Here is a 26802-nt window from a genome sequence, read left to right on the forward strand (position 1 = left end):
GGTGTTTCCAAGGGATGGAGAGATGTAGTCCATCTCCATATCAATAGGTGATTCCAAGGGGGAGCAAGGGTTTGTGTGGACTGGAGAGGTTGGGTGGGCTCCACTTTTGAGCTCAGTCATGAGAGACACAGGCAAGCAGAAGTGGATGATGGTTTGTAAGCAATAAACAGGTTTCTCCCTCTTTATTTATCCCTTTGACTGATTTTGGCTTCAAAGGTAATTTGCCCCAGGCTGTGAATATATGTCCCTCCCTTCCCTGGCCCCCTGGGAAGTTACAGCAAGTAATTTTGTGTTTTATATAAGCTAATTTTCTACTGGATTTTAGAGAAAATTCAGTACACTATCTCTTGCAGAGGCTCTGAATTTCACCTCTGGTATTCATTTGATTTTTCCATCAATAAAGGGTAAACATCACCATTCATCTTAGGAAATTTGCATTAATGTATTCAAAATTTCTTACCGCATTAAAATCAACTTGGTTAACAAAAATGATGATATTTTGCCAACTACACTGATCTTTCGGAGGTTAGCCTGGATTGTCATCATTACCAGTAATATCACCAAAGGCTCAATTGATGAGAATAAAATATTATTGGGAAGGAAAAATGTTCTTCTACCTTCAATGTTCTTCTGGCTGGCCTAAGAATCAAATTGACATGATACATATTTATAGGAGATAATCAAATTTAATTACATATATATGAAGAATTCACACAGACATGAGATTTAAAAGACAGGGAATAAAATGAGGTATATATGTCATCCTGAACTAAGGAGAAGAATGGTAAGGGTCTGGGACTTCAAAGGAGAGGAAAGTAATTCGCAGGAAGATGAGAGCAAATGTTTGGTAAACAAGTGTTTGTTGGGCAATGGAAAAACAATGTGACATGGAGAGGAATTTTAACAGACAGATTTTGCTAAATTCCTCCCTGTCTACCAAGCCTATCATAATGTAAGCTATCTCTGGTAATAGCTATCTTCCTGGAGTGGGTTTTCTATCTAAATTCTTTTAGGCATTTAAGAGGAAGAGCAAAGTTTCTATTTGAGTCTTCTCGGCCTCGATGCTTTTCAGATCAAAATAGTCTGCCTGTTACAATGACACATCTTGGGGCAGCCTGCCCTTGGTCCTTACACTTTCAGATAGTCATTTTTGTCCTAAAAATATGTTTCTAGCTACAATCATTCCACTTATATGCCAAGGTCTAGAATGGCATCTGGTATGCAAGCTCATACAGAGCCTTGTTGAAACATGTTTCATCCACTATGATCTATTAAAACTATCACATCTAAAATTGTATATTTCTGAAACTTATAAAGGAGCAGATCTGTAATATATAATTTTAGCCAGAAATAATAACATGGAAGGAGGCCCCAAATCAGCTGAAATTACTAATATAATCTGCAAATATGTAGAATCAAAGTAAATCAAGATAGGGCAGTATTTTATTCATTTTTTTAGAGTTCTCTCATTTATTTGACCAAATGAAAGTTTCTGGAACATGTCCTTAAATGACTGTTTCACTTGCTGGTTCCTTAAGGTGTAAATGAAAGGATTCAATAAGGGGGCAACTGAGGTATTGAGCACAGCTACTCCTTTGCTTAAAGTCACTCTATTGTTTGCTGATGGTTTTATGTACGTGAAGATACAGCTACCATAAGAGATGGAAACTACAATCATGTGGGAAGAACAAGTAGAAAAGGCTTTGGTCCTTTGCTGAATAGAAGGGAATTTGAGAATTGTTTTGATGATGTAGCCATAAGAGAGAATCACTAACATCAGTGTGACCATTATTGTGACAATAGCCAAGAGAAAACACATTAGCTCTAGGAAATGTGTATCAGAACAAGAGATCTGCAGGATGGGAGACAAATCACAAATAAAATGGTCAATGACATTGGAAGCACAGAATTAAAACTTGAGTCCCAAGATCACTGGAGGAAAGATAATCAGGAATCCAGTTACCCATGAGCTGAATACAAGTTGGTAGCAAACTCTGTTGCTCACGATGGTGGTATAATGCGGGGGTTTACATAGAGCCACATAATGGTCATAGGACATGGCAGCCAGAAGGTAAAATTCAGTTACTCCCAAAAAGATTTAATAAATAACTGAGTCATACAACTCATGTAGGAAATAATCCTGTCTTTTGTCACAAGGCTCACCAGAAATCTTGGAATACAAACAGTTGTGAATGAGATTTCTAAAAGGGAAAAATTCCTTAGCAAGAAATACATTGGTGTCTTAAGGTGGGAATTCAGAAGAGTAAGAATAATGATGGTTAAGTTTCCTGTGACACTAAATATGTAGGTAAAAAATAGAAAGAGGAAAACTACAACTTGCAACTCAGGGTTATCTGTCAAACACAAAAGAATGAACTCTGTCTGCATTGAATTATTTCTATTTTCTCTCATGAATTTTATCAAAGCTAGACAAAAAAAGTAAAAAAAATGGTTAGGATTAACTATTGGAGTCATTAAGAAATAACAAAGAATGAGAGAGAAGCTAACAACATACATTGATCACCAACAATGTGCCAGGCACTATGTCTGGAGATTTACATAAATTTCCTTATTAACATCTGCATTAACCCTCTTTGAGTAGAATGTTAGTCTCTCCACTTTCATGAGAAGGAAATCTAGAGTCAGATTGGAGTTTTCTGGGATATATATCTAAACCCCAGCTTTGTAACAAAAAGTTGATGAATCTTTAATAAATATAAATGCCCAAGACACTCAAACAACTGTTTGAATATTTTTGGTGAGATTTAGACATTTGTTTTTATACAAAGATTACAAGTTCAAAGACAAATGAGGAAATAACTTTGTTTGTAATTCAATTGGGCCCTGAACTCTAAGGCTTTTAAGTACTGAACCTTTGCTGCTTTTAATTTCATCTTTTTAACTTTATCATACTGAATATTCATTAAAAAGTTCTAGCCTTGAGACCTGGATAGATTTCAGAATGTTTATGAATTCACTTAAATAATCCTATGGTAATTGTGTATGAAGAGGGCATGCAATTTCCTTCTAAAGAAGGAGCATATAACACACAATATGTGCAGAACTCAGTACAACCCAGGCCAACTGGACGGCAAGTAAGAAAATTGCAAATGGAACCTGAAAGATAGAGAATGTGGTCATAATATCACAGAGCTACACTCCCCAACTTCAAGCTCTACTATAAAGCCATAGTAATCAAGACAATTTGGTACTGGCACAAGAACAGAGCCACAGACCAATGGAACAGACTAGATAATCCAGACATTAACCCAGATGTATATGGTCAATTAATATTTGATAAAGGAGCCATGGACATACAGTGGTGAAATGACAGTCTCTTCAAAAGATGGTGCTGGCAAAACTGGACAGCTACATGTACGAGAATGAAACTGGACAATTTTCTAACCCCATATACAAAAGTAAACTCAAAATGGATCAAAGACCTGAATGTAAGTCATGAAACCATTAAGCTCCTGGAAAAAAACATAGGCAAAAACCTCTTAGACATAAACATGAGTGACCTCTTCTTGAACATATCTTCCCAGGCAAGGAAAACAACAGCAAAAATGAACAAGTGGGACTATATTAAGCTGAAAAGCTTCTGTACAGCAAAAGACCCAATCAATAGAACAAATAGAAACCCTACAGTATGGGAGAATATATTTGAAAATGACAGATCCGATAAAGGCTTGACATCCAGACTATATAAAGAGCTCACACGCCTCAACAAACAAAAAACAAATAACCCAATTAGAAAATGGGCAGAGTGACTGAACAGACAGTTCTCCAAAAAAGAAATACAGATGGCCAACAGACACATGAAAAGATGCTCCACATCGCTAATTATCTGAGAAATGCAAATTAAAACTACAATGAGGTATCACTTCACACTAGTAAGGACGGCTGCCATCCAAAAGACAAACAACAACAAACGTTGGTGAGGCTGTGGAGAAAGGGGAACCCTCCTACAGTGTTGGTGGGAATGTAAATTAGTTCAACCATTGTGGAAAGCAGTATGGAGGTACATCAAAATGCTCAAAACAGACTTACTATTTGACCCAGGAATTGCACTCCTAGGAATTCACCCTAAGAATGCAGCAATCAAGTTTGAGAAAGACAGATGCAGAACTATGTTTATCGCAGAGCTATTTACAATAGCCAAGAATTGGAAGCTACCTACATGTCCATCAATAGATGAATGGATAAAGAAGATGTGGTACATATACACAATGGAATACTGCTCAGCCATAAGAAAAGGGCAAATCCTACCATTTGCAGCAACATGGATGGAGCTGGAGGGTATTATGCTCAGTGAAATAAGCCAATAGGAGAAAGAGAAATACTAAACGATTTCACTCATCTGTGGAGTATAAGAACAAAGGAAAAACTGAAGGAACAAAACAGCAGCAGAATCACAAAACTCATGTATGGACTGACAGGTACCAAAGGGAAAGGGACTGGGGAGAATGGGTGGGTAGGGAGGGATAAGGGGGTGAGAAAGAAGGAGGGGGTTATTAAGATTAGCAAGCATGGGGGTGGTGGGAGAAAGGGGAAGGCTCTACAACACAGAGAAGGCAAGTAGTGATTCTACAACAGTTTGCTGTGCTGAAGTACAGTGACTGTAAACGGGTTTATAGGGGGGACCTGGTAAAGGGGAGAGCCTAGTAAACATAATATCATCATGTAAGTGTAGATTAATGATAACAAGAAAGAAAAAAAAAGCAGTTGCTGTGTGGTGACCTCGAATGAGTTCTACACAATGGTATAAAGGGCATATAAAAGTGCAGGCAAAGGGACTGTTTGTGTTTATACAGAGGATCAAACCCTAATTTGGCTACCCCAAAAATGAACTACGATACGATATGATAAAGAGTTTCCAACATCAGCACTCACTGGAAGACTCATACCAGTAGATGATCATTAAAAAACCCCAACAAAGATCCACGTGCTGCTACAGCTGTAGATGCACTCATCCCACCGGTTCCTGGACTTGCCATGGGAATGAAGAAGGAGATATCTAAGCTAGCCTGTGCATACAGTTAAACAACAAATTTGACTGGATCTATACTCTTGGAACTCAACCAAGAATTAGAAGAAGTGCAAGCTGTAGCGCTCCAAAATCTTACAACCACAGACTATCTACTGTTAAAAGAACATATGGGATGTGAACAGTCCCCAGGAATGGGTTGTTTTAATTCGACTGATTTCTCTCAGACTGTTCAAGCTCAGTTGGACAATATCCACCATATCATAGATAAGTTTTCACAAATGCCTTATGTGCCTAACTGGTTTTCTTGGTTGCACTGGAGATGGCTGGTAATTATAGGTCTGCTTTGGTTATGTAACTATACTCCTGTTATGTTAATGTGTGTGCGCAATTTAAGTAGTAGTTTAAAACATATACATGCTGAAGTTACTCTACAAGAAGATATGTCGAAGAAATAATCAATCTTCCCAAGTTTTTGTCCGCCTGCTACTTCTATAGCTTTTCTTCTTCCTTCCTAATTACAACCATTAAATAGAATTCGTGCCTCATATCAAATTTACCGAGTATCATAATTCTTCCAAGTGGTAAAGATACCTCAAGACAAAGGCTGGGCATAGAAGCCACTGGGCATAAATATGCAAAGAAGTAAAAAGCTAACCTTTTCAAACAATAAGGCTTCTCTCCCACTTACCAACTTTACATTTCCCTGTATGGCCCCAGAAGATGACTGGCTAGCCAGAGATGGGTAAGATTCCTCAAGGGAGGAACAACCTAAGACAGGCACAGTCGCAGGGGGGCCATCAGGTGAGAAATTGGGGATCAACAGAGGTGAGGCTTAGAACTTCACTCCCCCATTCTGAGAGAAATCTTCTGCATCTGTGGATGTTTTATTGCCCTTGTCTAGCTTGGATTAACACATAGTCTACAGGCACACACCTGATCATCTACATTTGCTCTCTTACAACACTAAACTATGTTTTCTACCTTTATCTTGTATCTATCTACCATTCAGCATTTTATTAAAAATAATAATAATAAAGAGAGAAATGTGGTATCCACATATAAATCAAGTATAAAAATCAAATGAATATTCAAATTTGAACTGATTGTTTATAGTTCATAATGCATGAGAAAAACCAAAAGTTTCTGGGTTGACTGCCCTTGTAGTGTTCACCATGTAACTTATTCACTATCTATGAATTTGTTCTCCATGTAAGAATTTGTTCACTATGCTTCAGAAGATTGGAGACTGATGAAAATTAGGCTTGGGGTGGATTAATGATTGTGCATTGAGCATTGACTCCCCTATACAGAATTTTATTTTTGTTAACAACCATTTTATCAATAAATATGAGAGATGCCCTCTCAAAAAGAAAAAAAAAAAGTACACACTTCCAATTGTTAAATAAATAAGTAACCAGGATGTAATGTATAGCATAAGGAATATAGTCAAAATATTGTAACAACTTTGTATGGTGATAGCTGGTAGCTAGAATTATTATGTATATAAATCTTGAATCACTGTGTTGTACACCTGAAACTAATGTAATACTGTGTGTCAACTACCCTTCAATACAATATAATTATCTACAAAAAAAAAATCATAGAGCTAAAAGAGGTGTCATAGATCATTTGTCCAATCTTGTACATAAAGGTAAAATCCTTTTACAAAATTAAGGAAGGTATCTATTTATCCAGGTTACTTTTAAAATTGCTGTTATAATAATTGATAGCTTTTAAGAATAAGAAAATCTTTACAACATAAAAATATATAAAAGTGATAAATCCTTAGTAAATGAAAAACATACACACTCTTGCAACCACATTTTAAGTAGGGGTTCTCAACTGCTTACACATTTTAGAAATCAACTACATTGTTTATAAAAACTTTCTTAGGAATTTCTTTCTTTCCTTCTTCCTCTTCTTTTCTGTCTCCTTCTTCAGAATGTTTTATGAACTAGATTGCAGATCAATTAGTCTATAACCTTATTGAGTTTATCATTAATATTTTCCCTAAAAGACAAAAAGAGAGAAAGGAAGAAAGACCCACAAATAAGTCAAAGAATATATATTCTCTCCTTTAGAATTATCATTCTTGGGAATGAAGAATTTTCTATAAAGAAAATTAAAAGTCAAGTGGATATGAGACACGTTAACAGGAGAAAAAAAACCTGAAGTTAAATTATGCACAATTTTTTAATAAAGCACAAAAAATGTTTGCTAACAGACCCCAATTTATTTTTAGTTTTTCTGTAATGAGGAAGCCAAAAGTAGATAAACTATGTTCAGTAAGTACAGTTTCATTATTTTAGCTAAAGATCTAGATATTCAATGAATTTAACTTACCTCACCATTTAGCTTAACAAAACTTTTGGGGCAGTTTACCAAAAAGATCTGAGGAGCTGTTTATAAGTATGTATACTCTGAAATATAATTGTTGTAGAAAGTTTTCTATAAACTCTTACTCCACTTACATCTATCTAAATCATTTGCTCCCGGTTATGTTAGACTGCCCATGAAAACTTCACGAGACATCAGATAAGGTCAGCCATTATCACAGAACATTTTTTTTAAAACCATTTTCTAACAAGTAATGCGAACTTATTTCACTTGAAGTAAACTGAGACATAATAGACATTTTCATTTTAATGCTGATAATCCTTAAGAGGTTTATTATAATTAAGCAACAACCTTAAATTAGTTATAATATCACATATTATCCCAGATCCCATGAACTTGAAAAACATTTTGGTTAGTTTCTTTCAGAATTTCTGAGAGTTTAAGAATGCCCAATTCTTACAAATATTTATCTTCAAATGAAATCAGTTGAATTTGTTAGAAATTAATTTTAACAAAACCAATCAGAGATCGGAAAATTTCACATTTACAAAACACACACACACACACACACACACACACACACACACACACACACACACACATAAAAGTACAGACACATACAAACTAATATCTGTGGAGATTTTATTTGCCCAAATCCTAAAATCTCTGTGTCCCTCTGTCTCTCGTTTAGTTTTCTCAGATGAGAAACTGCTTCTAAGGCTTTGAATTTCAAAGACTGACTCTTAGGTCTTAGAGCAGATGGGGGAAGAAAACCTATATGACAGAGGCACAGAGAAACTATGCAAGATTTTGTTTTTTAAAAAATAATTTTGTGGTAGTGACTTTAATTTTCTTTATTTTCTTAAGTATAGGACAATTTTATTCCAATGTCCTGATCTTTTATTACATCTACAGGCACTTTGAAATGATGGGGAGGTCTAGAGATTGGTAAAAATAGGTGGGTTTTAAATTGTTTCTAGAGCTCAAACCTCTACCCTGTGGAGATTAGATTTGCAAAATAAGGACAGCTCTTTTTAAATCTTTGAAGAATCGTTTTTCCATCTACATAACAAAGACTGACACCTCTATCCATGTTGAAATGTTATTATTTGCCTCTGTGTACCTTTAACTAAGGGGAGAAAACTTATAAAACATTTCCGTCAGTCTCTATCAATGTGAACTTGACACTGATTTTTTTTCATAAAGTTATTATATCCTTCTAAACATCTTGTCAGGTTTCAAGTAAATATGCTGGAACAGTAAATATTTCTGATAGTATCAAATAACCCCGTGGACCCAAGAGGCATCCTAAAAGAGAGTGCAAACTATTAGAAGATCTAGAGTGACTCCCAAAGATCACCAAGGAACAAATCACACCTTGCGTGGCCCAGGCAGGCAGAAAGCCAAGTCGAGGTCCTCGGATGCCAAATGAGACAAGTCAGAGAGAAACAGTTATTCCCAGGAGAGAAAGGATCAATAAACAATGGGTTTGGATTTGCAAGGGAAGGGACATCATGAGACTCAATTTCCTTCCTCTGTCGTTTCCTGGATATTGTCACCAGTTTATCATTTACTGGAGGGACTAACAGAAAGTTAGTTATCAGTTTTCTCTGGGAGGGGTTTGTGAATGGTCATTAATACTTAGAACACCTCTACAAATTTGAGGGGAGGTCCTGAAAATTCAGGTAAACAGCTATATTTAAAGAGCTTCTGCTGTCCATGGGGCATAAAAAATTATGTTTTTGTTGACTAGTTTAGAATAAATCTGCAAAGGACATTGCATAACAATGGCTGAAATTGGCAGAGCAAATACAGAGCCCAGGAAGGTGGAAGCAAAGCAAGCCCAACCTCTGGAGCTTTGGTTAAATTCCTTCTCTTGGTTTCAGCATTTACACAAGTGACATGTATTCTTTGGGCATAGATTTAGGTTGGAGTATTCTTTATAAATGTATTGGGAAAGGAAGTGAAAACATGTAGATGGGCCAGATTTTAAAAAGGGAAATTTATGTTGGATATGGACATAACTTTGTATTCTAAGCCTAATTTCTGTTCTTTTACCTTGTCAAAGGAATTCCTAAGGCTAGCTGTTACAATACAACAATAGAAAGCTCTCTAAAAAGAAAAATGAGATCACATACAAAGGAAAGCTCATCAGGCTATCATCAGACTTCTCAGCAGAAACCTTACAGGCCAGAAGGCATGATGTATTTAATGCAATGAAGCAGAAGGGCCTGGAACCAAGATTACTTTATCTGGCAAGGTTATCATTTAAATTTGAAGGAGGGATTAAACAATTGCCAGGTAAGCAAAAGTTGAGAGAATTTACCTTCCACAAACCATCTCTACAGTGTATTTTGGAGGGACTGCTATAGAAGGAAGTGTTCCTAAGGTTTAATAGCTGTCACAAGAGGTAATAAAAGCACAGTAAAGAACATAGAACTGCTAATTATTACTAAGCAAATGCAAAATTAAATCAACTCACCCCAAAGTCAATCAAGGGATAGACAAAGAGTACAGAAATTGATACCTAATATATAAAGAATGGAGGAGTAAGAGAAAGGAGGAGAAAAAAAGAAACTTTACATCGTGTTTGTAATAGCATATTAAGTGAGTTAAGTTAAACTCTTAGATAGTAAGGAAGTTAACCTAGAACCTTTGGTAAAAACGAATCTAAAGCCAGCAATGGCAATAAATACATAGTTATCCAAAATCACCCTAAATGTAAAAGTACTGAATACATCAATCAGAAGACATAGAGTCACTGAATGGATGAATAAACAAGACCCATGTATATGCTCCCTAAAAGACTCACTTTAAACCCAAAGACATACACAGACTCAAAGTGAAGGGATGGAAAAAGATATTTCATGCAACTAATAGGGAGAAATAAGCAGGAATTAAAGTACTTATGTCAGACAAAATAGACTTCAAAACAAAGAAAGTCACAAGAGACAAAGAAGGACATTACATAGTGATAAAGGGGTCAATTCAACAAGAAGATATAAACATTATAAATATCTATGCATGCCAAACAGGAGCACCTAAATACGTGAAACAAATATGAACAGAATTAAAAGGGGATAAAGAATGCAATGCATCCATTCTAGGACACTTCAGTACTCCACTCACTCTGAAGGACAGATCAACCAGACAGAAAATAAGTAAGAACACAGAGGCACTGAACAACACATTAGAACAAATCATACAAACACATGAAGGGTTCACAACATGCTCCTAAATAAACAATGGATCAATGACCAAATAAAAACAGAGATCAAGCAATATATGGAGACAAACGACAACAGTAATTCAACTCTACAAAATCTGTGGGATGCAGCGAAGGATGTGCTAAGAGGAAAGTATATTGCAACACAGGCCTACCTCAGGAAAGAAGAACAATCCCATATGAGCAGTTAAACTCACAATTAACAAAACTAGAAAAGAAGAACAAATGAGGCCCACAGTCAGTAGAAGGAGGGACATAATAAAGATTAGAGCAGAAATAAATAAAATTGAGAAAAATAAAACAATAGAAAGAATCAGTGAAAGGAAGAACTGGATCTTGGAGAAAATAAACAAAATTGATAAACCCCTAGCCAGACTTATCAAGAAATCAAGAGAGTCTACTCACATAAACAGAATCAGAAATGAGAAAGGAAAAGTCACAATGGGTACCACAGAAATACAAGCATTATTTGAGAATACTATGAAAAATTATATGCTAACAAACTGGATAACCTAGAAGAAATGGACAACTTTCTAGAAAAATACATCCTTCCAAGGATGACTCAGAAAGAAACAGAAAATCTGAACAGCCCGATTACCAGCAAAAAATTGGACTGGTAAAAAACTAGCTAAGGACAAAACCCTTGACCAGATAGCTTCACCACTGAATTTTATCAAACATTTAGTGAAGACCTAATACCCATCCTCCTTAGTTTTCCAAAGAGTGGAAGAAGGAATACTTCCAAACTCATTCTATGAGGCCAGCATTACTCTAATACCAAAACGAGGCAAAGACACCACAAAAAAAGAAAATTACAGACCAATATCCCTGATGAACATAGATGCAAAAATACTCAACAAAATATCAGCAAACTGAATTCAAAAATACATCAAAAAGATCATCCATCATGATCAAGTAGGATTTATTCCAGGGATGCAAGTATGGTACAACATTCAAAAATCTGTCAACATCATCCTCCACATCAACAAAAAGAAGGAGAAAACCACATGATCATCTCCATAGATGCTAACAAAGCATTTGCCAAAATTTAACATCAATTTATGATAAAAACTCTCAACAAAATGGTTATAGAGGACAAGTACCTCAACATAATAAAGGCCATATATGATAAACCCACAGCCAACATTATACTTAACAGTGAGAAGCTGAAAGCTTTTCCTTTAAGATCGTGAAGAAGACAAGGATGCTCAGTCTCCCCACTTCTATTCAACATAGTACTGGAGGTCCTAACCATGGCTATCAGAAAACACAAAGAAATAAAAGGCATCCAGATTGTCAAGGAAGAAGTTTAACTGTCCTTGTTTGCAGATGACATGATATTTTACATTAAAAAAAACTAAAGAATCCACCCCAAAACTACTACATCTAATATCTGAGCTCAGCAAAGTTGCAGGATACAAAATTAATACCCAGAAATCTGTGGCATTCCTATACACTAATGATGAAAAGCAGAAGGAGAAACCAGGAAAACAATTCCATTCACAGTTGCATCAAAAAGAATAAAATACCTAGGAATAAACCTAACCAAGGAAGTGAAAGACCTATACTTTGAAAACTACAAGACACTCATGAGAGAAATTAAAGAAGATACCAGTAAATGGAAACACATCCCTGGCTCATGGATAGGAAGAGTTAATATTGTCAAAATGGCCATCCAGCCAAAAGCAATCGACAGATTCAATGCAATTCCTATCAAAATACCAACAACATTCTTCAATGAACTAGAGAAAATCATTCTAAAATTCATATGGAACCACAAAAGACCCAGACTGTCCAAAACAATCCTGAGAAGGAAGAATAAAGCTGGGGGGATTATGCTCCCCAACTTCAAGCTCTACTACAAAGCAACAGTAATCAAGAAAATTTGGTACTGGCAGAAGAACAGACCCATAGACCAATGAAACAGATTAGAGAGCCCTGATATAAACCCAACCATATATGGTCAATTAATATTTGATAAAGGAGCCATGGACATACAATGGGGAAATGACAGACTCTTCAACAGTTGGTGTTGGCATAACTGGACAGGTACATGCAAGATAATGAAACTGGATTATTGTCTAACCCCATACAAAAAAGTAAACTCAAAATGGATCAAAGACCTGAATGTAAGTCTTGAAACCATAAAACTCTTAGAAGACAGCATAGGCAAAAATCTTCTGAATATAAGCATAGGCAACTTCTTCCTGAATGCATCTCCTCAAACAAGGGAAACAAAAGCAAGAATGAACTCATGGGACTGCATCATACTACAAAATTTGTGTATGGCAAAGGATACAATCAACAGAACAAAAAGGCATCCTACAGTATGGGATAATATATTTGTAAATGACATATCTGATAAAGGGTTAACATCCAAAATTTATAAAGAACTTACAAGCCTCAACAACCCAAAAGCAAATAACCCAATTAAAAAATGGGCAGAAGATATGAAGAGACAGCTCTCCAAAGAAGAAGTTCAGATGGCTAACAGGCACATGAAATGATGCTCCACATCACTAATCATTAGGGAAATGCAAATAAAAAACACAGTAGGATATTAGCTCACACCAGTAAGGATCGCCACCATCCAAAAGACTAAGAACAGCAAACGCTGGTGAGGATGCAGAAAATGGGGAACCCTCTTACGCTGCTGGTGGAATGTAAGAGAGTTCAACCATTATGGAAAGCAATATGGATGTTCCTCAAAAAACTAAAAATAGAAATACTACTTGACCTGGGAATCCCACTCCTTGGAATTTACCCAAAGAACACAACTACTCAGATTTAAAAAGACATATGCACTCCTATGTTTACTGCAGCACTTTTAAAAACAGCCAAGATATGGAAGCAACCTAAGTGTCCATCAGTAAATGAATGGATAAAGAAGAGGTGGTACACATACACAGTGGAATACTATTCACCCATAAGAAAGAAACAAATCCTACCATTTGCAACAACATGGATGGAGCTGGAGGACATTATGCTCAGTGAAATATACCAGGCAGAGAAAGGCAAGATAGAAATAATTTCCCTCATTTGTGGAGTATAACAATGAAGCAAAACTGAAGGAACAAAATATGTAGTAGGCTCAGAGACTCCAAGAAGGGACTCGTGGTTACCTAAGGGTAGGGGTGTGTTAAGGTAGGTGGGGAAGGAATAGAAGGGGATTGACTGGTACTATCTTTTGTACACATGTTGTGGGGGGTCACATGGAAAACAGTGTAGCACAGAGAAGGCAAATAGTGAATATGTGGCATCTTACTACACTGATGGACAGTGACTGTATTAGGGTATGGGTGGGGACTTGATAATATGGGTAAATGTAGTAACCACATTGTTTTTTCATGTGAAACCTACATAAGAGTGTATATTAATAATACCTTAATCAAAAATTTTTTAAAAAAAGAAAAAAGTAAAAAGAAAGCTCTCTAAAAAGATTTTGTCTTTTATCTATAGCCAATTCAAAGGATCCATCTTCTGGCTTTTATGAGTAAGATCTTAATGGCATCTCAAACCTATATACCTTTTATGAAAAGAACTGGAGGCAACTTTCCAGATTTAAATATGCACACAAGAAATGTCTCTGGAGGGCATAGATGAAGCAGCCTCCATGATCCAAATGTTCACTCCCACAAAGAAAGCAAAGGTGTTTGTAGCACATGTGATAAGGATAGTGTAGTGTAAACGGTGTCTCCATTCTCCCATAAAAATGTGAGATGACTCTAGTCACAGACCCAGGGATCTGTGACACCAGGCAGACTCTCCTGGAAGGTCCCCTGTAAGTTTTCCAACACTTACAAGCAATGAAGCTTGGGATGACAAATATCCCTGGGACTGGGACCTCTCTTGATAAACTGTTCTGAGAGCTGGAATAGTTGGGCAAAGAATGGGAGCCTTCTGATCTATAGCTTGTCGGACTCTCCTCCAGATGCATGCCAGTAAGTGCATCCTCTGGGCCACAGAGACTAGAGGTAATGCTTTCACCAGTCACAAAGCAAACCTCCCAGGACATAACAAGACAAAATGTGACCTTCACCCAGTTTCTTCATACATCCAGTTATTTCAACAGTTTTAGCTAAGCCTTGGACTCTCAGAAGCCAAACTAATACCTAGGATGGTGTGTCACAGGGTTGGGATCATGTAATGTTTTACTGTTGCACCTCATTGCACAGAAGTTTTCTTGAAATCAGTGGGTGCCTAGTGTCAATCTAACCCATTCCATGACTGACATATCCTATCATGAGAGTCCTTGATTTAGATGGTTGCTCTGACAGCTCTTTAGTGCTCGACCTGTGCACACCAGTTTTGTGGATTTGATTTCCAATGTGTCCTCTAGCCATAGCCTTTACCCCACATACACATTTAATAATGAAAGAAAAGACACACACTAAGAAATCACAGATCATCTTTGGGAGGAAAAAGTCAGCATATCCAAGTGTACTCAACCAAATTTACAAAGACTCATCAAGCCTGAGAAACTAGTTCCACCAACATTTTCTCCTGCTAATTTAAATTTAGAAAGTGAGAAAAAGGACTCTCACCATTCTTGTTCCATTAGACCCCCACAGATAGATATTCTGGGAGGCTAACATGGTAAGAAATCTTACCTTCTGCTGGCTGTCCATCAGATATCCCAGAATCTCTCAACTGCAGCAGCCTTGAAGCAAGCAAAGTTCAGCAAGATATCCTGCCAAGTATACCGCCTGTTGGGGAGAAAGGATTTTCCCCCACCCTTCAAGGCTCTTCCAGCTGGTCTAAGAATTGAAATTACATGAGACAGACTAACAGGAGAAAAAAAAAGCCACATTTTAATTATGTATGTATGGGGAATCCATAGCCATGGAAAATGAAGTACAGATGTGATGCTGAACTGAGGAGGAGGGGTGGGGTCTGGGGCTTCGCAGGAAAGGAAGGCCATTCACGGGCATATGAATGAGTGAATGTCTGGTACCAAACACAGGTTTGCTGGGCAGAAACGAGGGGACATGGAGAGGAATTTTAACAAATACACTTTGCTAAATTCCTCCCGGTCTAACATGCCCAGTTTATATTATAATGTAGTTATCTGTGGTCATAGCTCTATTCCTGGAGCAGCTGCTCCATCTAAAATCTTTTATGAAGTTGGGGCAGTTCGCAGGGATGGAGGTCAGTGTCTTTCTGTCTTTCTGAGTCTTTTGGGTTTTGACTGCTATTAGCTCTGACATAATCTTTGTGCCGAAGTGGCACATACTGGGATGGCCTACCTGTGGCCCCTACATCTTTATCTGGAGCACTGGACTGCTGGTGATAATTCTCTTTCCCAGGATGGTCAGCCCTTCGACTGTCTTTTAAAATCTACTATATATACCTAACATTTTTTTACCACTTTATGTTTTATTTCTTTTTCTTAGTTCCCGTGTCAAAATTTATGCCTCCTCAGAATAATTATGTATTACTCCTGTAATAGTATCTTCCCACTTTGATTTTAAAATGTAAAATTTTACTTAGTCCAGAGGGTTTTTCTGACTATTAGAGTCATTTCCAGAATAAGTGGGAAAGTATTTAGGGTTATTCATGATACCTTCTGTCTAAAGCTGCTTTCTGTTTATTGGATGAAATGTGTTCTTTTTCACATCTGTTCTTTGCAGTCAGCATCCTCATAACTTTTTCTTTGTAACTAGTAAATGGAAAAATATCTCTCTAGGAAGATGTAATCAGGCATTAAGAATTTGATAACTAAAATGTGGCAAAATAATGGCCATATAGTAAAGGCTTTTTCTTTCTAGAGATTTCATTAGTCTTCTTTTCTGAACTTATACATTGCTGTATTGAATTTATATAATTAATAAAAAGGCACTGGACAGGTTAATGTGCATGTTTGAATGGGTACCCTTTATCCAATTTATATTGCTATACCAGAAAAAAATTAAAACAATTAATCATAAAGAAAAATAAGTCAGACTACTTATAAATATCTGCTTTGTGAAAAATAAAAGTTCCAAACTCTAAAGCACTTACCTTAGTTCCTATATTTTCCTGTGTTTTCTTGTAAAGTGTAAAAAGGGAGAAAAAAGAACTACTAATGGATTATGGATGTTGAAGTCTACATAATATTATTCTGTCAAGAAATGGAAAGAAAAATGACTTTTAAGTTCCCACTTCATGTAAAAAGATGGAATGTATGCTGTGCTTGTGTAAATTTACCACCTTTCACCTCACCCTTATATGTAAGTTTAAACCTAAGTAGGTCAATGTTCTGGACTTGGGTCCTGTAAACTACTGTATTGATTTTGTCCCCAGTAAGGTAAGCTCTCTAGCTTTTACTGTGACTATTTCCAAATGATCTCACATCATACAGTGAAATACATTATTTTTTAAATTTACATCTGGAAATTGAAATGGAAAAAATCCAGAAATATCTGATAAAATTGTTATCATATCCCCCAAGTAGGGAGATATTTCTCCATTAATTTCACATGCTAAAAATGTGAGTGTTCTTTTATCATTTAATAACTGTACTCAAGAGATTCTACTGAGAAGAGAAAAGAAACAAAACAACACGAAAGAAAACTTTCCCATGAGATTAATGTGCAGAGGGCACTAATGATATACAACAAAACCAACTTGTATAGAATATTGCAATAGAATGTGATGGTCAGTACACACAAGGACATGTGAATTTATTAAATATCTGTAAGGGGACAAGAGCAATAGGTGGGTCATGATCATCATCATTATGTAATTCAATATTCAACTTTAACATTTCAAGTTAGAGGTATAAAATTCCATTATATTTACCACATTTAGGAAATTATTTCACTCAAAAAATCCTTGTTGAGATGGTTGGAAAGTTACTCATTTTATTGTGTGTTGTGGCATGTGCCAAGGTAATTGATTTGGGGTTAGGTTGCCTGAGTAAATAAAGTCCAACATAAGGAGAGCAGACCCAAAGGAAACATTACTGATTGAAATGAGATATGAGGCTGAGTGATGGTACGAGAACTGTATCCAAGAGTATAAAATACAGGACACTTCTTGTGGCATCAGAAACTAAGGACGACAGACATTAGTAACTATAAGGCATTTCTCTCAGATATGTTAAAAACAAAAACATTAGAGGAACAGATGTCTTAACCCTTGACTTACAACATATGAAAGAAATAGACAATCCATGATGTGGAACAGAAATGTGCATAATTCTTACGTACCTGAGTAGAGTGGCAAAGGCTGAGTATTTACATGGACAATGAGGTCATCAAGAGGCCCGGAATAGAAGGAGGTCCATGGTTGGAAACTTCTGCCAGGGAACTAGCAGAGCTGTCTTTCATGAAGATGGCATTCTTCCAGGCAAATAGGCATTGCTTCTGATAATTCCTAATATGATAAACTATGAAATAAAACTATCACATGATTATCTGTAGCTCTGAATTACTCCTGATGGTAGGATTCTTGTAATGATCAAGGAAAGATTTGCTAAATACAAACTTCAAGTTTTCCCATTAACTGAGTCTGGATGGTTTAAATGTATACTAAACAATTGTAAAATAAGGCATCCTATAAAGTATTTTAATAAGGAATAACCTAGCCCTTCTGTAGACAACATGAGAATAAAAGGAAATATTAATTGTGTCATAGTTGAAAAGAAAGGAAATATCTGAGAAGAGTAAATATTATTTTATGAAATTGAATTATTATAAAAAATAAAACATTAATAAGTAAATAATTGGTAGTCAAAGGATAGAAGAGCATTGCAGCTATGAAATAAAAGCAGGGTTAGTAAAGTTAAAGTATGAACTTTCTAATAATAGCACATAAATGAATGCATAGTTCCTTTTCTGTTGTCTTTGAAATATCAGCATATATTTCATTTTAGAAAATCTAAATGGAAGACTGTCTAGTTCCTCTCCTCTGACCACATTCAATGTCCAAGGAGAAGGGAGGAGGACAGAATGAGGAGGTAGTGAATTTATTTGTTCTTTGTTAAATTTTATTCTTTCCCAGGTTGTTTATGTATACTGACATATACGATTGTGTAAGTTCAGGTTGTACAACATGTTGATTTGATACACTTATATATTGTAAAATGATTACCACAATAGCATTAGCTAACACCTGTATCAAGTCACACAACTGCCATTTCTTGTTTTGTGGAGAAATGACTTCAAATCTACTCTCTTAGCAACTTTCTAGTATATAATACCATATTATTAATTATGATCATCATGCTATACATCCGATCTCCAGAAATTATTTGTCTTATAACCAGAAGTTTATACCATTTGACCAACATCTCCCTATTTCTCCCAAGGCCCAGCCCCTCCTAATCACCAATCGACTCTATTTTTAAGAGTTTGGCTTTTTAGATTCCACCTATAGGTGATATCATAAGGTATTTGTCTCTTTCTGTCTCATTTAGCTCACTTAGCATAATTCCTTCAAAGTACACCTACATTTTCCTAAATAGGAGGATTTCCTTCTTTGTCATGTCTCAGAGGTATTCTATTTATATATATCACATGTCCCTATCCATGCATCTGTAGATGGACACTAAGGATATTTCTGTATCTTGACTTCTGTGAATAATGCTGCAATTAACATGGGAGTGCAGATCTCTCTCCAAGATCCTGTTGTCATTTTCTTTGAATATATATATATTCAAAGAAAATGACAACAGGATCGAGAAGTGAGTTCACTGTGTTTTCTTCTGCTTGGTTTAATTTATTTTTGAAAGTTTTTGTTGAATTCTTCAATTTAGTTATTGTGTTTTTCAGCTCTAGGAGTTTTTCATGATGGTTTATTTTTCTCGACTGGCTTATTTAGTCCATGAGACCCAAAAGAAACATTACTAAGTGAAAAGAAATACGAGGTAAGTGATGGTATATTCTGAGGTTAAGGATGGTGGATAAGAAGAAACTAAGAGGAATCTGGATTCTAGATGATTGTTAGTCTACACCTAGACTTCTGCATAAATATGTTATCTGCTAAATGCAGCTGACCATAATCCTGACTAATAATCTTACCTCTCTCTGGATGTGGGCTGTAACTGAAATATCTCCATCTGTGGAAGAAATGCCCTGCATGAATTGCTTATGTTTCCAGATTCGTCTGTGTTTGTCTGTATGCATATTACTTATATCTCAGAGTCTCATTCTTTGCAAAAACTCCCCTTACCTTGGCATAGGATTCTTGGCTGGGTTGCAAATTTACTTGGGGCTGAAGCTACAGTGATTTAAAGAATTCCTTTACAATTGCTAGAAAGTTATTGTGACTTTCCGCTTGTATTTTCAATTTGTCTTTTTCTCTGTGTCTTCAAGGCCAGACATACAAAGTCTTAGCACCCCACATTATTTTTAATTTTTCATATTTTAAATAAAGTTTTTTAAAATTTTTGTATCATTATCTACAGTTACATGAGAAACATTATGTTTACTAGACTCCCCCCTTCACCAAGTCCCCCCTCAACAAAGCCTATTACAGTCACTGTCCATCAGCATAGTAAGATGCTGTAGAATCACTACTTGTCTTCTCTGTGTTGCACAGGCCTCCCTTTCCCCCACCCCCCACATTGTACATTCTAATCATAATGCCCCCTTTCTTTCCCCCTCACCGCTTTTCCCTCCCTACCCTTCCATCCTCCTCAGTCCCTTTCCCTTTGGTAACTCTTAGTCCATTCTTGGGTTCTGTGATTCTGCTGCTGTTTTGTTCCTTCAATTTCTCTTTTTTCTTATACTCCACAGATGAGGGAAATCATTTGGTACCTGTCTTTTTCTGCCTGGCTTACTTCACTGAGCATAATACCCTCCAGCTCCAACCATGTTGCTGCAAATGGTAGGATTTGTTTTCTTCTTATGGCTGAATAATATTCCATTTTGTATATGTACCACATCCTCTTTATCCATTCATCTACTGATGGACACTTACATTGCTTCCACTTCTTGGCTATTACAAATAGTGATGCAATAAACATAGGGATGCATATGTCTTTTTCAAACTGGGCTGCTGCATTCTTAGGGTAAATTCCTAGGAGTGGAATTCCTGGGTCAAATGGTATTTCTATTTTGAGCTTTTTGAGGAACCTCCATATCGCTTTCCACAATGGTTGAACTACTTTACATTCCCCCCAGCAGTGTAGGAGGGTTCCCCTTTCTCCACAACCTTGCCAAAATTTGTTGTTGTTTGTCTTTTGGATGGTGGCGATCCTTACTGGTGTGAGGTGATATCTCATTGTGCTTTTAATTTGCATTTCTCTGATGAGTAGCAATGTGGAGCACCTTTTCATGGGTCTGTTGGCTATCAGAATTTCTTCTTTGGAAAACTGTCTGTTCAGCTCCTTTTTTTGTTTGTTTGTTTGTGAGAGCATCTCTCATATTTATTGATCAAATGGTTGTTAACAACAATAAAATTCTGTATAGGGGAGTCAATGCTCAATACACAATCATTAATCCACCCCAAGCCTAATTTTCATCAGTCTCCAATCTTCTGAGGCATAACAAACAAGTTCTTACATGGAGAACAAATTCTTAAATAGTGAATAAGTTCTTACATATTGAACAGTACAAGGGCAGCCATCACAGAAACCTTCGGTTTTTCTCATGCATTATGAACTATAAACAGTCAGTTCAAATATGAATACTCATTTGATTTTTATACTTGATTTATATGTGGATACCACATTTCTCTCTTTATTATTATTATTTTTAATAAAATGCTGAAGTGGTAGGTAGATACAAGATAAAGATAGAAAACATAGTTTAGTGTTGTAAGAGAGCAAATGTAGATGTTCAGGTGTGTGACTGTAGACTATGTGTTAATCCAAGCTAGACAAGGGCAATAAAACATCCACATATGCAGAAGATTGCTCTCAGAACAGGGGGGGTGAGGTTCTAAGCCTCACCTCTGTTGATCCCCAATTTCTCACCTGATGGCCCCCCTGCGACTGTGCCTGTCTTAGGTTGTTCCTCCCTTGAGGAATCTTACCCATCTCTGGCTAACCAGTCATCTTCCGGGGCCATACAGGGAAATATAAAGTTGGTAAGTGAGAGAGAAGCAATATTGTCTGAAAAGATTAGCTTTTTACTTCTTTAAAGATTTATGCCCTGTGGCTTCTATGCCCTGCATTTGTCTTGAGGTACCTTTACTACTTGGAAGAATTATGATACTCGGTATATTCGATATGAGGCACGAATTCTACTTAAGGGTTGTTATTAGGAAGGAAGAAGAAAAGCTATAGAAGTAGCAGATGGAAGAAAACATGGGAAGATTGATTATTTCTTTCACATATCTTCTTGTACTGTAACATAAGCATGTATAGGTTTTAAACTACTAATTAAATTGTGTGCACACATTAACATAATAGGAATACAGCTACATAATCAAAGCAGAACTACAATTACCAGCCATATCCAGTGAAACCAAAAAAACCAGTTAGGCACCTTAGGCATTTGTGAAAACTTATCAATGATATGATGGATATTGTCTAACTGAATTTGAATAGTTTGAGAAAAATCAGACAAATTAAAACACATTCCTGGGAACTGTTCACATCCCATATGTTCTTTTAACAGTAGATAGTCTATAGTCGCAAGATTTTGGAGCGCTGCAACTTGCACTTCTCCTAATTCTTGGTTGAGATCCGACAGTATAGATCCAGTCAAATTTGTTGTTTTACTGTATGCACAGGGCAGCTTAGATATCTCCTTCTTCATTCCAATGGCAAGTCCAGGAACCGGTGGCATGAATGCAGCTACAACTGCAACAGCGCCAGAATATTTGTTGAAGTTTTTCTATGATCATCTTCTGGAGTGACTCTCCCAGAGGATGTTGATGTTGGAAGTTCTTCTTCATATTGTATCTTAATTTGTTTTCTGGGTAGCCAATTTAGGCTTTGAACCTCTGTATAAACACAAACAAACCCTTTGCCCACACTTTGATATGTTCTTTATACCATTGTGAAGAACTTATTGGAGATCACCACACAGGAACTGCTTTTTTTTTTAAGAGAAAGGAATATTATCAGAAAAATATACTTCCATAGCTCATCATCTGACACCCTTTAATTGATCAAAATTAAGGATATTTAAAGCATGCATTAATCAGTGATTTGCAGTTAGTTTTATCCTATCAGGGATTAATCCCCCTTTTATTTCTTTCTTTTTTTTTTATCATTAATCTACAATTACATGAAGAACATTATGTTTACTAGGCTCGCCCCTATACCAGTTCCTCCCAACAAACCCCCTTACAGTCACTGTCCATCAGAATAGCAAAATGTTGTATAATCACTACTTGTCTTCTTTGTGTTGTACAGCCCTCCCCTTCCTCCCACCCACCCCATTATGCATTCTAATCATAATACCCCCTTTCTTCTTCCCCCCCTTATCCCTCCCTACCCACCCATCCTCCCCAGTCCCTGTCCCCTTGGTACCTGTTAGTCCATTCATGGGTTCTGTGATTCTGCTGCTGTTTTGTTCCTTCAGTTTTTCCTTTGTTCTTACACTCCACAGATGAGTGAAATCATTTGGTATTTCTTTCTCCGCTTGTCCTCTGCCCTTTTTTTAATTGGATTATTTGCTTTTTGTTTGTTGAGGTGCATGAGCTCTTTATATATTTTGGATGTCAACTCTTTATTGGATATGTCATTTATGAATATATTCTCCCATACTGTAGGATGCCTTTTTGTTCTATTCATGGTGTCCTTTGCTGTACAGAAGCTTTTCAGCTTGATATAGTCCCACTTGTTCATTTTTGCTTTTGTCTCCCTTGTCCGGGGAGATATTTTCATGAAGAAATTGCTCATGTTTATGTCCAAGAGATTTTTGCCTATGTTTTTTTCTAAGAGTTTTATGGTTTCATGACTGTCATTCAGGTCTTTGATCCATTTCGAGTTTCCTTTTTGTATGGGGTTAGACAATGATCCAGTTTCATTATCTTACATGTAGCTGTCCAGTTTTGCCAATACCAGCTGTTGAGGAGGCTGTCACTTCCCTATTGTATGTCCACGGCTCCTTTATCATGTATTAATTGACCACCATATATGTTTGCATTAATATCTGGACTCTATCCTGTTCCACTGGTCTGTGGGTCTGTTCTTGTGCCAGAACCAAATTTTCTTGATTATTGTGGCTTTGTAGTAGGGCTTGAAGTTGGGAAGCGAGATCCCCCCTGCTTTATTCTTCCTTCTCAGGACTGCTTTGGCTATTTGGAGTCTTTGGTACTTCTGTATGAATTTTAGAACTATTTGTTCCAATTCGTAGAAGAATGCTGTTGTTATTTTGATAGGGATTGCATTGAATTTGTAGATTGCTTTAGGCAGGATGGCCATTTTGACAATATTAGTTCTTCTTAGCCAAGAGCATGGAATGAGTTTCCATTTGTTAGTGTCCTCTTTAATTTCTCTTAAGAGTGTCTTGTAGTTTTCAGGGTATAGGTCTTTCACTTCTTTGGTTAGGTTTATTCCTAGTATTTTATTCTTTTTGATGCAATTATGAATGGAATTGTTTTCCTGATTTCTCTTTCTGCTAGTTTATCATTAGTTTATAGAAAAGCAACAGATTTCTGAGTGTTAATTTTGTATCCTGCAACTGTGCTGAATTCAGATATTTGTTCTAGTAGTTTTGGAGTGGAGTCTTTATGGTTCTTTATGTACAATATCATGGCATCTGCAAATAGTGACAGTTTGACTTCTTTACCAATATGGATTCCTTGTATTTCTTTGTTTTGTCTGATTGCCATTGCTAGGATGTCCAGTACTACGTTGAATAACAGTGGGGAGAGTGGGCATCCCTGTCTTGTTCCCGATCATAGAGGAAAAGCTTTCAGCTTCTCGCTGTTAAGTATGATGTTGGCTGTGGGTTTGTCATATATGGCCTTTATTATGTTGAGGTACTTGCCCTCTATACCCGTTTTGTCAAGAGTTTTTATTATGAATGGATGTTGAATTTTGTCGAATGCATTTTCAGCATCTATGGAGATGAACATGTGGTTTTTGTCCTTCTTTTTGTTGATGTGGTGGATGATGTTGATGGATTTTTGAATGTTGTACCATCCTTGCATCCCTGAGATGAATCCCACTTGGTCATGGTGTATGATCCTCTTGTTGTATTTTTGAATTTGGTTTGCTAAGATTTTGTTGAGTATTTTTACATCTGTGTTCATCAGCAATATTGGTCTGTAATTTTATTTTTTGGTGAGGTCTTTGCCTGGTTTTGGTATTAGGGTCCTGTTGGCTTCATAGAATGAGTTTGGAAGTATTCCCTCCTCTTCTATTTTTTGGAAAACTTTAGGGTGAATGGGTATTATGTGTTCTCTATGTGTCTGGTAAAATTCTGCAGTAAATCCATCTGGCCTGGGGGTTTTGCTCTTGGGTAGTTTTTTGATTACTGATTCAATTTCGTTGCTGGTAAATGGTCTGTTTAGATTTTCTGTTTCTTTCTGGGTCAGTGTTGGAAGGTTGTATTCTTCTAGGAAGTTGTCCATTTCTTCTAGGTTCTCCAGCTTGTTAGCATACAGATTCTCATCATATTCTCTAATGGTCCTTTGTATTTCTGTGGGTCTTAAGATGTAACAGTGGAAACATTTCCTTAAAGACATGAAGATTAAACAATAACATTAACTGCAGTATACTTCAAAACAGTGAAACACATTTGGCATGCAGCCAGACTTCTCCTTATTTTGTTCTCATGAAATCATGAAAGACCGTTTTCTTCCTTATTACTTCTATTTAAATAAAAAGAAAAATATAGTTAAAGAAGGGAAATATAAATACAAAAGTACACTTACTTTTAATATTCTGAATATATAATTTCAATATTTTTTGTAAATATAAATGCTGTATATGGATAAGTTAAATAATGTGATTGCCTTTCTTTAAGGACAAAGACAACCAACCACTGAGAATTTCACTTGGCTCTACCTAATATATTCCTATATTTAGACAGATATTACACAGAACACAAATACATAATCAATGTCATATTTCAATCTCATGTATTTCTTTATAGTAATAATCAACTTCTATGTTTATAATGATGGTAAACATAGAAATATATTTTACATGTTTTATAACTTCCTTCTTTCCTTAACAATATGGCATGTACTTTTCTTGAAGAATTTATGAACATGCATCATTATTTTGAGTGTGCTGCTTTACTTTTAGATTATTCCATCACATTTTCAAATGATTGTAAATTACAAAATTAATTGCTAATTTTTCTATTATTAAAATAACTATGATATTTAACTGTACAGTTATACAAAAATTTTAAGTTCATATTTTCCTCATTTTAAAATTACTAAAAAGTCACAAAAAGCATTGTTATAAAAATACATATTTACAAAAATCCAAATTCTTAGAATTATAACTTTAGTTAAAATATATTCACATTTTGAGGGTTGTTTATTATATTATTAATATGCTTTCTAAAATGTAATTATCCCCTGATATACCGAACTATAGCTCATGGATTACCTGTATTTTCCCATTATGTATTTCTAGTCATTATATTAATTTAATTTTTAAGTTAAATTAAAATATAAATAAAGGAATCACAAATCTCAAGTGGACAATTCAACAAATATTGCAGTGAAAACAGCATGCAACTGTCAGGAAAAGGAAAGTGATATAGATGGAAATATGGCTACACAAAGGAATGAATAGCAACAGAAATAACAAAAACATTGATAAAAATATTTTATTTAAAAAAATGATTAACAAATAATAAAATGAATAAAATAAAACAGTAATTATAATAATGTAAAATATATAACAGCAATAACACAAATGTGAAATTGTCAGAAATGGAATTACATTGTCAGGTTCTTATATTGCCTCAATGTTATTTGAATTTAGTCTGGTAAATTGAAAATACATACTATCACCCCTAAATCAACTAGAAACAAATGTTAGAGCTACTAGTCCATCACAGGAGTGTCCTAATACCATAGCCTGTTAATACATAATCTTAAATGTCAAATAAAAATTAAGGTTGTAGATGGAATTAAAGTTACCAATCATCTGCCTTTAGAATAGGGAAATTCTCCTTATTATCTAGGTGGGCCCAAAGCAGTAACAAAGATCCTTAAGTGGAAGAAGGAGGCATAAAAGGAGAGTCAGAGGGTATTTAACCACAGAAAAACAGTCACAGATAAACAACATTATTTACTTTGAAGATGAATAAAGGACTTGATTACTTAAACAGTGTGGGAGCCTCTAGAGTGTGAAGAGTCAAGGAAACGGATTCTGCCCTGGAGCTCCCAGAATGAGACACCT

The 26802-nt window shown here is 35.9% G+C and overlaps 1 pseudogene; it reads right to left on the reverse strand.

The window, feature by feature from the left end:
• Positions 1-1447: 1447 nt before the first annotated feature.
• Positions 1448-2412, reverse strand: LOC130679303 (olfactory receptor 6C70-like; annotated as a pseudogene).
• Between the last annotated feature and the right edge of the window lie 24390 nt (positions 2413-26802).

Source organism: Manis pentadactyla, chromosome 10, assembly GCF_030020395.1.
Source record: "Manis pentadactyla isolate mManPen7 chromosome 10, mManPen7.hap1, whole genome shotgun sequence".
Taxonomy (NCBI): domain Eukaryota; kingdom Metazoa; phylum Chordata; class Mammalia; order Pholidota; family Manidae; genus Manis; species Manis pentadactyla.